The following is a 12,910-nucleotide window of genomic DNA, read 5'->3' on the forward strand; positions in this document are numbered from 1 at the left end:
ACGACAGCTGTGTCCCCTTATGAAAATGAACCATGAGTTTCTGTAGAGGACGTGATGTGTTCCTAAGGTGACATCAGACATGCATAAGAAATGCATCGTCTAATGTTTTTTGGCATCACAAGTACATCAGAGACTCAAATGACAATGCACCTTAAGATTTCTGATGAGAGGAGTATACAGCTTTTTTGTGTTATTGCTAATGTCAAAATACATCACGTATGAATGTGTACGATGCCAAGGCGTGAAAAATTCTTTGTAATGCGATAGCAATAAATGGCTCATGAGCCGGAAAATCCGGCATTGTCGGCCTGAGCACTCGATGTACAAAGAGGTTACAAACTCTCAACCTTTCATGGGAGTTAAACCCACTACCTTTGGCGGTAATTAAGGCTACGAACCCACGACCTCTGGTGTTAAGATACCGTTAATTAAGACAGTTATTGAAGATATAGTTAATTAATGCACTCGAACGCACGTACCACCCTTAGTGGAAGTCGAAGCATGTTAATTAATATGTTAATTAATGTGCACCTGATTATTATGTCGTTAATTAAGACACTCGTACCCACGACCTTTGGTGTTAATGAAGGCGCTGTTAATTAAGGCTTAGTTAAGATACAGTTATTTGAGGCACTCGAACCCACGACCTTTGTTAATGATGACGATGCTAATTAAGGCGCAGTTAATTAAGACTTAGGAATTAAGTCACTCGAACTCATTACCTTGTGTGGGAATCGAACCCACGAACATTGTTGTTAATGAAGGCGGTGTTAATTGAGCACAGTTAAGATACAGTTATTTGAGGCACTCGAACCCACGACTTTTGTTAATGATGATGGTGCTAATTAATGCACCGTTAATTAAGATCTAACAGTCAAGTCACTCGCACCCAGTACCTTGGGTGGGAATCGAACCCACGACCTTTGTTGTTAATGAAGGCGATGTTAATTAATGTAGTGTTAATTAATATAGTCACATAAGGCACTCGATCCCACGGCCTTAGTTGGTAAAGTTTATGTTAATTAAGACATATTTAATTAATATATAGTTAATGAAAACACTCGAACCCATGATCTTGTGTAGGAGTTGTGCCCACGAACGTTGTCGTTAATGAAGGCGATGCTAATTAATGTACAGCTAATTAAGATATAGTTGATGAAAGCACTCGGACCCATGACTCTTGGTGGGAGTCGAACTCATGACCATTGGTGTTAATGAAGACGATGTTAAGTAAGGTACCGTTAATTAGGATACAGTTAATTAAGACACTCGGACCCTTGGCCTTTGCTGGGAGTGGTTTTGATTCATCGTTGGGGGCAGTCTAAGAGACAAAAATGAAGAGAACGATATAACACAGCGTGAGCGCCGAGTACTCTGGAAACGCTTCCGATATATCAGGGCTAGGCACAAAACAACGACGTCATTTTCTTTCCTTTTTAAAGAGCACTGTAAGATTGTGTTACCCCGTTATCACATTTGGTAAACAGTGCCAAACTATAGCGTATGCCTTGTTCTGGGCAGTTTGATTACTCGGATGTGTTAATAGTCTTTAAGTGGCAAACCGACAATTCTGCAGATTGACATGATATGACATGGAAAACTGCGCGTAAAAAATTATGGGGTTTTACGTGCCAAAACCACTTTCTGATTATGAGGCACGCCGTAGTGGAGGACTCCGGAAATTTCGACCACCTGGGGTTCTTAACGTGCACCTAAATCTAAGTACACGGGTGTTTTCGCATTTCGCCCCCATTGAAATGCGGCCGCCGAAGCCGGGATTCGATCCCGCGACCTCGTGCTCAGCAGCTCAACACCACCATAGCCACTGAGCAACCACGACGGGGAAAAAAAGAAAAGGAAAAGAAACTGCGCGTAAGCGGCAGCGTCTATTTGCTGGAACGCACTGTAGTACTTGGTTGCACGCACATCGTACGCCAGCGCACACTTCTGGCATATACCACATAGGACAAATGCATGCTGCCGAGACATGTGGGTTTTTCGAGGAATCTTCGTGGGTAGCACGATCAACACGGAAGGCACGAGCGACAGGAGTGCAACCCGCGCACGTTAAACACGCCAACACGAAAGCAAGATACGGACGACAGGGGTGTAAGCTGCGCCACACGAGCAGATTTGATAATTTGCGACTGACACTGTTGCAACGGGCACTAAAACATCGCACACTGCACATGTGTCGCTCGGAGATCGCGTCGACGATGTCTGAGGCTATATAGTTGATGTGAACGACAGCAGGAAGTTATTTAAATTGAAGTGACGGCGGGTAGCACGGGGAGCAGCGAAATGCGTAATTCACGGTTTTTATGAGAGGTAACTGAAGTGAAAATCGTTCGAATAGCGTCACCGCAACGGCTTTTTATAGGGTTAACATTTTCAGATCTCGAAGGCCATGCTTTTGCTGGCTGCAGATAGCCGAAGCTATTCAAATTGAAAATGCGTTATAGAATTTCTTTCTATGCCAAGCTATAGCTTACAATGTAGACTTATCTTTGGTTCTCTTTGTCTTGCAACAGCTATGCGCAATTAGGCAGCCGCACAAATCCTCAGATGACGCTAGCCGAGACATTGGCTGGCCCCAACCGACCTGTTCGTGGCGCCACCTACCGTCCCGTTTCCTATCCAATCCAATCCAATCAGCCTGTCGCTCTGTTTTCGAGTCGGTCGGGTGTGCGAGCTGCAACGATGTGCTTGTTAGATCGTGTGTTTTTGTGTTTGCTGTAACCAAATGTGACTTAGTTCGCGTGCGCATAAGCGCCACAGACAACTTGTGACTCGCTGCAAACTCGCCGTGTGCGTTGCGCGCCAGCGAAATGTGGACCAACGATGTTCATGCTGTGGAGTGCGTTCCCTTTGTCTCTGGTGGTCGTGGAAAGTTGGGTGGACGTCGCGAAGAAATAATGCGTGTTGTTAGCGTGCCACTGCTCGTCCACTATGCACCGGTATGTCTGCTGGGAGTAGCATCGAAGCACTGGCAACTTGGAGGGCGCTTTTCGACCGCGTCGGGCCGTTCAAAAGGTGAGTAACCGTGCTTGCTAACTACACACGTGTTGTGCGTGCTTCTCGTGTGGGCATAGGGTGCCTTGCGAACGTAGGAAAGAGAACTCCCACGACAACAGTGAAACCTATGCCGATGCTTGCTGGGTGTCAGAGTTTAGTTGCGCGAATTAATTGCCATAATGCAGAATTGAAAATCTTGATAAGCGTTTTCTTCTGATGAGAAAGATTACGTTCAGAAATAATCGTGTTCATCATGCGCGCTTGTGCGTGAGCTCCCGTTTTTCTGCTGAAGTCGCATGATAACGACTCATCTACCTCTTGACCGATTCTTACTGCTATGACGTTTCCTCGCTTATAAATGATTCGACGTTGTAGATAATCTCTGCTTACAAGGTTTTCGATTTACGAGCAGTATTGGGGAAAAAAAATGTAAGCAATCACAGCGTGCTACTAGTACAGGTTTGTTTTGAAGGGGTCTTGCCATAACTTCGACGTAAGTAAACATTACAAGGGATAGTTACTTAAAGTTATGAAAGAAACTCTAGAATCGTTATGTAAACAAACATTCATCTAATGCCCTGCTGCTCCTGCGTGTGAAATTTTGCCTTGTTGAAGGGGTCCCTGTTATCGTGACATTCATCAGTAACTTTGACTTTGTGCTCTGTTGCCACCCTGCACCAGTGCATGCATTGTTTTCATGACTGTTTTTACATGCTCCTTGCATGTGTTCACTATGTGATAGTCTTACTGTGCCACAGCTATAAGTTAATACAGAATTCTCTTTGTAGTGGTGAAGCCGTGACCCACAACAGTGTCCACATAACCCGTGGCCATGGCTGCAGCAGCACGGCGTGTAATCTGGATGGATATTTCAGGTATGCTTTAAGTGTACGTGTTCACAAAAGTAGTATCTCGGTATCATTAGTGGATAAGTGTATCGACATATTACTTAATGCATCTTGCTAAATAGGCTAAATATTTCTGCAACATCATTCCACTTGCTGCTTATTTGTGTTTGTAGATATTATGCACACATTATCTTGTTCTGTTAAAACTACACGTCGCATGTCCTGACGTTTAGTATTTTTCTCGCATCAATTGCTTGGCTGCAAGTCCATTTTATTTTTGCCTATTACACAGTATGTTTCTTTTTATCTTGGTTTTATTTGTTTGGAACTGTTTCTTATGCTGTAGCCCATATTTCCCTGTTTTCCTTTCTGCTTATGATACACACATGTGCTGTTTTTGTCCATGTAAGAATTCGAAGTGTAGTGTGCCATATATGTCACAGGTCTAAGCACGCAGTGTGCCTACCATTGTTTAACATTGATATTTACAATCATGTCTGTCTTGTTCTCAGAATAACTGTCACTGGCAAATACACATTTGATGAACTAGAATTTCTTGAAAAGAAATAGGAAGGCCAGTATTCATTGTGCTGCAGTTACTTAAGTAGTGAGGTGTTTTCTGGTAAGCTTTCTATTTTTTCTCTCACTTTCTTCGTATTCTTTTCTTTGCAAGCTGCCCTTATTCATGCTGGTAGGCATTGTAGCAGTTGTGAGTGTGTTTACTGCAGCAATGTCACAGCTAGTTTGCACACACTACAGGATGCCAACAGATACCCATCACTGTTTTTGTGCATTTCTGAGAACCAGCTGTGTCCACTCGGCGAAACTTGTAGTGTCCATTTGAATTTACCAATCAGTTCATGTAACATTTCAGGACAAAATTTACGCAGTGAGAGAAGGGAGACTATGCAACATGACCTTGGCTAACAACTGACTGTTTAAGTTGTTGGAAGGACTAACAAAAATAGCACTGGATGTGCACTTGTGTTGTGCACCAGTTAATTTGAGAGGGATGGCAGAAGTTATAATTCAAAGGCATAAAATCATGGTAAATGGTGTCTGCATAAAAAGAAGTAAATAGGCACAGACTAATTTCTATCCCTTGTAATCTACAAAGAATGCCTTTCTTCATGCATTGATAATGGGGGCTGGCTCACACTTATTGTTATTTATGTGGTGCGCCTGACTGATTTCTCTTGCCAATTTTCAGCCATGGGTGAAAACAGATAAACAATCCTAATCTGGCCTGAAGCCCCATTGCAGATATGTGTGGCCAAGTCGGACGAGCATACTGGTCTTTTGAATGAAATATGGTGATCTCACAGGTACATATTTAGGCACCAGCCAGTCTGCGCTATGTACATTTGACCACATGTGAAAGGAATACAGCACAGTGCCTCTGACACGCACTGGACAAATTTGGTGCTACCTTTAACCAAGCAAGCCTCGCTTGCCTCCTTGCGTTTCTCGATTCAATTTTCAATTCAATCAGTTCATGTAACTTTTCAGGACGAAATTTGCGCAGCGAGGGAAGGGAGACCATACAACATGACTGTTGTGCATATGCTGCCTAATTTATTTTTGCTGAAAATATACGTGCATTGCAGTCCACAAGTGAATTGACAAAGGCACCCAGGCATTGGAGGCTTGCTTAGTTAAAAATACCCAAAATTTGTCTCGTATCTTTCAGGGTTAATGTAGGCTACTCTTTTGATCACGTGCATATTTGGTCCAATGTACATCAGGCACGCTGACTAGCCGGTGCCTCAGCATGCGCCTAGGAGGGCACCATAATTCACTCAAAGGACCAGTGTGCTCGTCTTATTTGACCATGCATTGACACGACAATCTGTGCACTAGATTTAGCTTGTTTATCTGTTTTGTTCGCCTATGGCAACCGACTGATACAACAAAATCAGTGAAGAATACCACAGCCAAAAATGGGACGTGTGTCAGTCGACGCTCATTATGATTGCATGACAAAGAGGAATACTCTCTAATGACGTGGCATAGCAACCACCATGCTTATTTATTAAATTATTTTTATGCAAGCTTGTTTGTCATGCTTCTACGCATTTGTTTTTCAACTTGTGCCCTCCCTCTGAAAGCAGTGCTCGGGTGTAAATTATAAAAAACACCAGACATGGTGTGGTGTATTTCTTGAATGGGATATATGCCATCATTCAGGAGGCCAACACATGCATGACATAGTAGGCTTGGAATGTATGAGAACTGTGCCCGTAGCTGATGCAAATATTCTATAACGACTGGCACTTGGATGTCTCTGGGATGCATTGGGTTGCCCATACACAAACACTCCTACGCTCATTTCCATGCCAAGTAATTAGTGAGAATTTCTCATTCACGCTAGCAATCCACAGACACTGCTGTCCTTTGTCAAGTGGAAACCGATATAGCTGAAGTAGTTCACGACATGTACACACGCCACAGCTGATCCATGTTGCACATTTGTTCAGCCAAGAGCAATTTCTGCTTACTGTAGTTACTGCTGCACCCAAAGGCCACACAGTGGTTCCTCAACTTTGTGTGAACCGACACCACATAAATTTTTCGCAGAACTAGCTATAACGTCTCCAGACCGTTCTGCAGCAAGTGATACAGCGTGTATTTCTGTGGTTGATTGCCAAGTTTTGTTAATTATCTGTCCTTTCTACCATGCAGGGTACACATGCACTTACTTCAAGATGACGACACTCCACCTCAAGAACAGCCTCTCCTCAGTGATAAGTAGCGAGATTAAATGAAAGGGAGATATCACATCCGTAACCAGGCTGATACTGTGTTTTCCTTTCATTTAACCTCCTTCTGCATTTAAGGAAGCATTGATATGCCCAATAAATGTTTTTGTTAAATTTCTTTCGTTGAGTAATGTCTAACATGCAGCATATGTAATGCCCATGTACATGTCAGAAGTGCTGCATCTTCACTGGACATACATGCATACAGGCTGCATATATATAGCACCAAAGATAGTCACGCACAGGTAACATATTTAAATAAGGTCTGACTGCCATTGGGACACATGAGAAAATGTTACCACACGTGGTGGCCAATTTTGTTATAGGAGTAATACGAGCACCGGCAGTCTAATGTATAAGCTCATTAGAGATTCGCTAGGAAGACGTGAGAAAGTCACAAGAAAACTGCTTTGGAGCGCACATTAGGAAGACATTTCATGCTCACAAGAAAAGCACTCGTCAAGAGTTCTACAGAAAGACGGTGGCCAATATGTTATAGAATGACATTAGGAATACATCAGAAAATTCCAAAGAAACTCATCAGAAAGTCTAATGGCTGTGATGTCAAAACTCGTCAGACTTTCATGTGAAACTCATCTCATATTTTCATAAGGGTCGTGCCAGCTTGGGTCGTATTGAGCCCTGGCTGTGGCGAAGCACGTTTCTAGGCCGAGTTTTGCGTCGATTCGCACTTTTTTATACCATGTTGCGCGTGCGAAAAGGCTCGTCACTTCTCACAGACCACGCCGACAACGCTGCGAGCTCGCCGCAGCCTATAGTTTAACGAAAACGGACTCTCCGTTTGCCGTGCGACGTAATGCTGGGAGCAGAAGGAATTGGTGGTGCCGATCCGGAGAGACCTAGTCCAGCCTCGAAAAGGCGTCACCGTCATTACTTCTGCGTCGTGGGCTGCCATGCACAAGAAGGCGTGAATCCCAACATCAGATTCTACCGTTTTCCTTCAAGGCCTCACGAAGTGAAGCGTCGGGCGCGCTGCATAGCTGCAGTTAGTCGCGCTGAGTAAGCGAAACTTCGTGCCATGCTGACCGCTTCGCCTGTCTTTAAGCTTGCTTGATTATCTGCGTTCGAAATTTCGGTCTTTTGCACCTACAGTACCGACAGCAGACCGACATAGCAGCAGGCATGGCTGGTAATTCACGATTTGAGACCCGGCCACAGCGACAATTAACAATTCGACTGATTCGAAGTGGTGAAGTGTGTGCAAATGAGCACAAATGGTCGGGCTCATTCGATGACAATTCACTACTACTCTACGAGCAGCACAGGTTAAGAGAGTTAAATGCGCTCATCCTTCATCTCAAGCCATCAGGTTGAGGCAGCGCAGCAAGGCAATATTGATTGCAGCACATCGATGTTCGAGCGCTGTCATTAAAAGCTACATCAAGCGAGCAGGGCACGAGCTCGCGCTGCAGCGCGATTCGCACGTACGTGCGAGCTCACATGCATTGCATCAGTTTAGCTGCATGCAGTCAACAAAGATTGCAGGAGGCCCGCCGTTCGGCGGCATGTCGAAAGACCGCTGCCGTCGCGGCGCGTACGACCGTGCGCTCGAGCAGTTCGTACATCGCGGCGCGTACCGTCGTGTGCTCGAGAAGTTCCATAATATGATGTCTGCTTATCGCTGCTGTGGATTCATTTATAGCACGCATTTCCTCGCGTTTGCGCGCCTGAATCTAGCAGGTAGCGTGCAAACCTTACCTGTAGTTCCACTTCGTACGCGACTCGCTTCACTTGCGATTGACACCGTGCTAAACCTTCGCCGCTTAATTTTTGAAAGGCGTACACGTATTCGGCACTGCATAATTTCTTGCCTTTACGCAGCGTGCTACCCCTGAAAAAATCTTCGACGCCCGATATACGCAGCTGGCCGTGTTACAACACAACTGAAAGTGGTGGGTCCATATTGTAAACGTGCTTTCCGAAGCAGACGACCGAGCTTGGTAGGATCCATTTCAGGACAGAGGGCGCTTTTTAGCACCTTTCTCGCAGCGCCCCCTAGGCAGCGCAAGAGCCCCATGGGCACTTGCCTGAAAATTTCCATTATGGCAGTACTACCGACCGGGCACGTTGCAACTGCTCTTCTCAGCGTCCGTGGATCCATCTTCCATGCGTACGAACGCTTTGCTTTGAAGTGAGGCACGAGTAATACGCAAAGCACGGGCCGCACCTTTTTCTACACCGCGCACAAAACTAATCACACGTTTAAAAATTGGAGGACGCTTAAGCTTCGCCTTCAAGAGTGGAACGCGACAGCGTTCCCATCGACCCGCCAAGGGGTGTAAGACAATGCGCTACGGCGCAGGGATCACTTACGAGGCGCCCCGCATCGGACTTTGCGGCCACCTATCATACGGAGAGCGTCGAGCAACGCAGCGTTCGGCGCGGCAACGAAACGTGCGCCTAAGCAAACGGTACGAACCAAAGAACTCGGTGTCTCGGAGGGGGAAACGATCTACGCCAGCCAAACGTCGTGATCGGCACGGGCAGAGAGATAGATAGATAGTAATCTAAAGAAAGGAACGGCGCTTGATTCTGCAACCCGCTTGGGAGCACGGCGAAGCGTCGTCAGGGGAGAGGGAGTCGGGGCAACGACGCGCCTGGCACCGGTCCGCGCACAGCGCGCCACCTGTCGGGGCAGCGCCGTAGATTGAGAGGAGGGGGTCTTCTGTGTTTGCCGCAAGATGGCTCTGCGTGTGCGGTAAGCGCAGAAGAAATGTAGCGGAAACGTACTTCGCTACTCATGTAAATGCGACTTCTGTAAGTTACATGCTCATAATTACCGATATACACCGCAGTATAACTTTCTACGGCACGTTTTTAAGGCAACACCGCGTTCACTAGAAGCGCGTTTGTACCGCTTTCAAGCATCGAACAAGAACTCTTAAAAAGGAACTGCCGATAACAGCACTGGGTATACGTTTCCTGCCGATAGACAGCCACCAGGGCTTTCCGTACGACATGGTAATGCTCCTGGGCCTCCATATTCTTTGGAAGACACGGATGGCGGTAACGCACGCCGATGTGAATGCTCGCTCAGCACGAGAAAATTTTGTTGAAAGCATTATTTTCATACGTGAGATATATCGTGTACAGGCAGATCCGCCTGACTGGTTGGGTATTCTTGATGAATTAGTGAATTTCAAGAAACTTTAGCTTGCCACGTTGGTCCAAGTAGACCAACGTGTTTTTATGTATGTATGTCATTTTGTGAATAAAGAAAAGAAACTCGTGGCTGAGTGGTAGCGTCTCCGTCTCACACTCCGGAGACCCTGGTTCGATTCCCACCTAGCCCATCTTGGAAGTTGCTTTTTTATTTATGAAGTGCCTGCCGTGATTAATCGCTCACGGTCAACGCCGCGGACGCCGACGACACCGGCTATTCTGCGACACGAGCTCCTTAACGCTATCGCGTTAAAATTATTTCGCACAACGCGAGACGCGAACGCATTGCATGTAGCTAGGGAATGCAATATTGGCGCAGCTTCCGCCTTCCCATCCTGCCCCGCGCTGAAGTGACGGTACAGCCATTGGGTACAGCTTCGTCCCGTCACTTCCGGTTGCTTTTCATTGGGCAGGGGGCAGCCGCGCAAAGTGAACGTTTATTCTGACAGGTTTGCTTGCTCGCATGGCCGCCTGTTTTCTGCTGCTTCGTTGTGGTCTCTAACTGGACGGTGAGGCGGGTAGATGCTACTACGTTTCGTGTCGAACAATTTTTTTTTTGGGGGGGGGGAGGGCGCAGTCTGTGCGGCATGACTGAGGGTACAGTACACAAATCGGGACCGTGAGCGAGACGATCGGCGCTCTTCTGCTGGTGCGATTAGATAATTCGCTACGTCCGAAGGAAGGAAGGAAATCAACTTTATTCAGGTCCTGCAGGCCACGAGAGGTTTGAACTCTCATGGAGTGGTCGTCTCCCACGACGGAACTGGGAGGTTGAGTTTCCTGGCGTCGTCGAACGAAGCAACGTTGCAAGGTCAGAGCGTAGTTACAGCGATATCCTGGCTCGATAAAGACCCTCAAATCTTGCTCGTGCGACAGCGGCGCGTAAGCATTCATGAGGCGACTGAAGAATGCATTTGCGAGAGCGTATGCTGTGGACAAGCAATTAAAGCTTTGACGACACCAGCCCTTAATATATAGGCTGAGCCTTACAAACTGTGTCCGCAGGTGCGCTTAGAAAGCGGACCAGTAGCTTAGTAAAACTCTGAATAACTTAGGCAAGGTACGTGGAGATTCAGATTTAAGAACTTCCAGCGTAATCTCGCCGCTATAAATGTCTTCGTTATGGATTCACCAAGCAAATTGTACGTTGATGCCATTGTGCAGCAGAGGCTCGTCTAACAGCACGTCCCTGTTTGTTCAGTAATGTATCCAGACAGCTTTTTTAATTTCGCCGCTTTTCGTTGGGCTTTCAAAGGCACCGAAGTATTCGTGCAGAATTGTGCAAGTTGCTCGCGCGTTTTCATTCTGCTACTGCAGTTTGTCTTAGAAGTGTTCAATTGCATGATAAAATTACTGTGAGCACAAAATATAGTGCTAATTAAATTGTAAGTGAAAGTGCGTACATTTTCTCGATGATACATTTTGGAGTGGCCGTCACGCCAGTAACATCCGAATCCTAGAAAAAGATCGACGGTCACTTAGGAATGCGAGAACTTAATGACTTCACGGATGTACACTTGCAATTATCACGTGAACGTGATACGTCAGTACATGTATTGTCACGTGTCCTTCATAATTCTACGTTGATCTACCGTAATCCACCTTACTACAGTTTCTACGAACCTTAACCCAATTTATTCCGCCCTAATTCACATTATTTCACATTATTTACCCATAATTGCTCACATTTAACGTTGTTCTATTTACTACCTTCTGTATCACTACTGACGTCATACAAGACGCTGATGACGTCACATTTTACTGCTTCATTATACCTGCTTTCAAGGCCTAGTAGACACAACAGAAAGAAGGGGTGAAAGTATACAATATTTGCAGTGCAGGGCAAGAATAGAAAATCAAACTGTAAGACACTTTGAACAGCGATCTTGAATTAGTGGTGTCGCAAATTTAGACTGTGGAGGCGGGAAGGCGGTTCCATTCAGTGGCTGTTCTTGGAAAAAAGTAAGACTGGCACATCAATTTTGTGTTGATGGTCTATGCAAGACGAGATATAACTTGGTGTGGTTAAATATTTTCTTTAAGAGAAGGGTTAAAGTACCATATTCTATGAAAAATACAGAGACGAAAGTACCTACGACGTAACCAAAGGTCAGGTTGACCTAGTGTTCTTTTATGGACGTGAGGCTAGAATGACGTGAATAATTTGAGAGAATAAAAGGGCCGCGCGGTTCTGAATGCTTTCTGAATGCTTTCAAGCGAAATGACAAGATTGGCATGAGCAGGGTGCCGTATCGATTGTTGCTGCGGACAACGCCAGCTTTCCTACGTGAAAGGCCATAAAATGCTTTCGCATTAAAAATACACATTGCTCAATGCGTGGACGTGTGCACGTTACTTAGATTTATGCATCGATGCGTTCAACACCCTTCAGTCATCGATTTAACACCCTTTTTCGAGCGAAGTCGCACCGTATGTGTAGTATACACCCTTGTGATAGGGTGTTTTGGCCGAAAAGGGTGCTAGAATGGTGTGGACCTGAGTGTAAAAGGAGAAAGCACCCCCCTTAACACCCATAAGGGTGTAAAATGTTTAGTGTGTAGCTCACTGTCACGTTACCTCTCCGCGTCCGCGCTAGGGCGTGGTAACACAGTAGTTCCGTCATCCACCGCCGCCATCACCAGCGCGCCAACGCGACGCTCCGTGCAGCTTTCCAAGAAAGACTGACGTTTGACGCGCCCCCAACCACAGCCCGCGCTGCTATGCCTTCGGGGAAGTGAGCCATGTCTACCGCCGATACCCATACCACCACATGGGACTACGAGCGTTCGCCGTAAATGCTCCGAGCCCGATGCAAGGTTCGCGCTCTCGCAATATTGCTGACTACCTCGCCGTCACTCAGTGGATCCCTCGACGAGTGGTCACCAGTCGCCTAAGCACCTATCCCACACTGGCTCAGCCCGGGACCTGTAGTGAGCCCGTAACCGGAAAGCTAAAAGGAGCAAGCGATTTAGATGCGTTTGCTGTACGCCGAACTGACGAAACTCCTCCGCCGGCGACGATGTCGCCGATACGACTATCTCGGTGACATATTGACACGTGTACTTGTCTTTATCGGGCGACACGTTTTGCCGCCTAACAAATGTT

At 46.1% G+C, this 12,910-nt stretch overlaps 1 long non-coding RNA gene across 1 annotated transcript; it reads left to right on the forward strand.

Moving 5' to 3' along the window:
• The first annotated feature begins 2,663 nt into the window (after positions 1-2,663).
• Positions 2,664-6,740, forward strand: LOC135905982 (uncharacterized). Its single transcript, XR_010565575.2, has 3 exons — positions 2,664-3,033; positions 3,804-3,890; positions 6,546-6,740. It is a non-coding gene; the product is annotated as an uncharacterized lncRNA (long non-coding RNA).
• Positions 6,741-12,910: the final 6,170 nt, after the last annotated feature.

This window comes from Dermacentor albipictus, chromosome 1 (assembly GCF_038994185.2).
Source record: "Dermacentor albipictus isolate Rhodes 1998 colony chromosome 1, USDA_Dalb.pri_finalv2, whole genome shotgun sequence".
Classification (NCBI taxonomy): Eukaryota; Metazoa; Arthropoda; class Arachnida; order Ixodida; family Ixodidae; genus Dermacentor; species Dermacentor albipictus.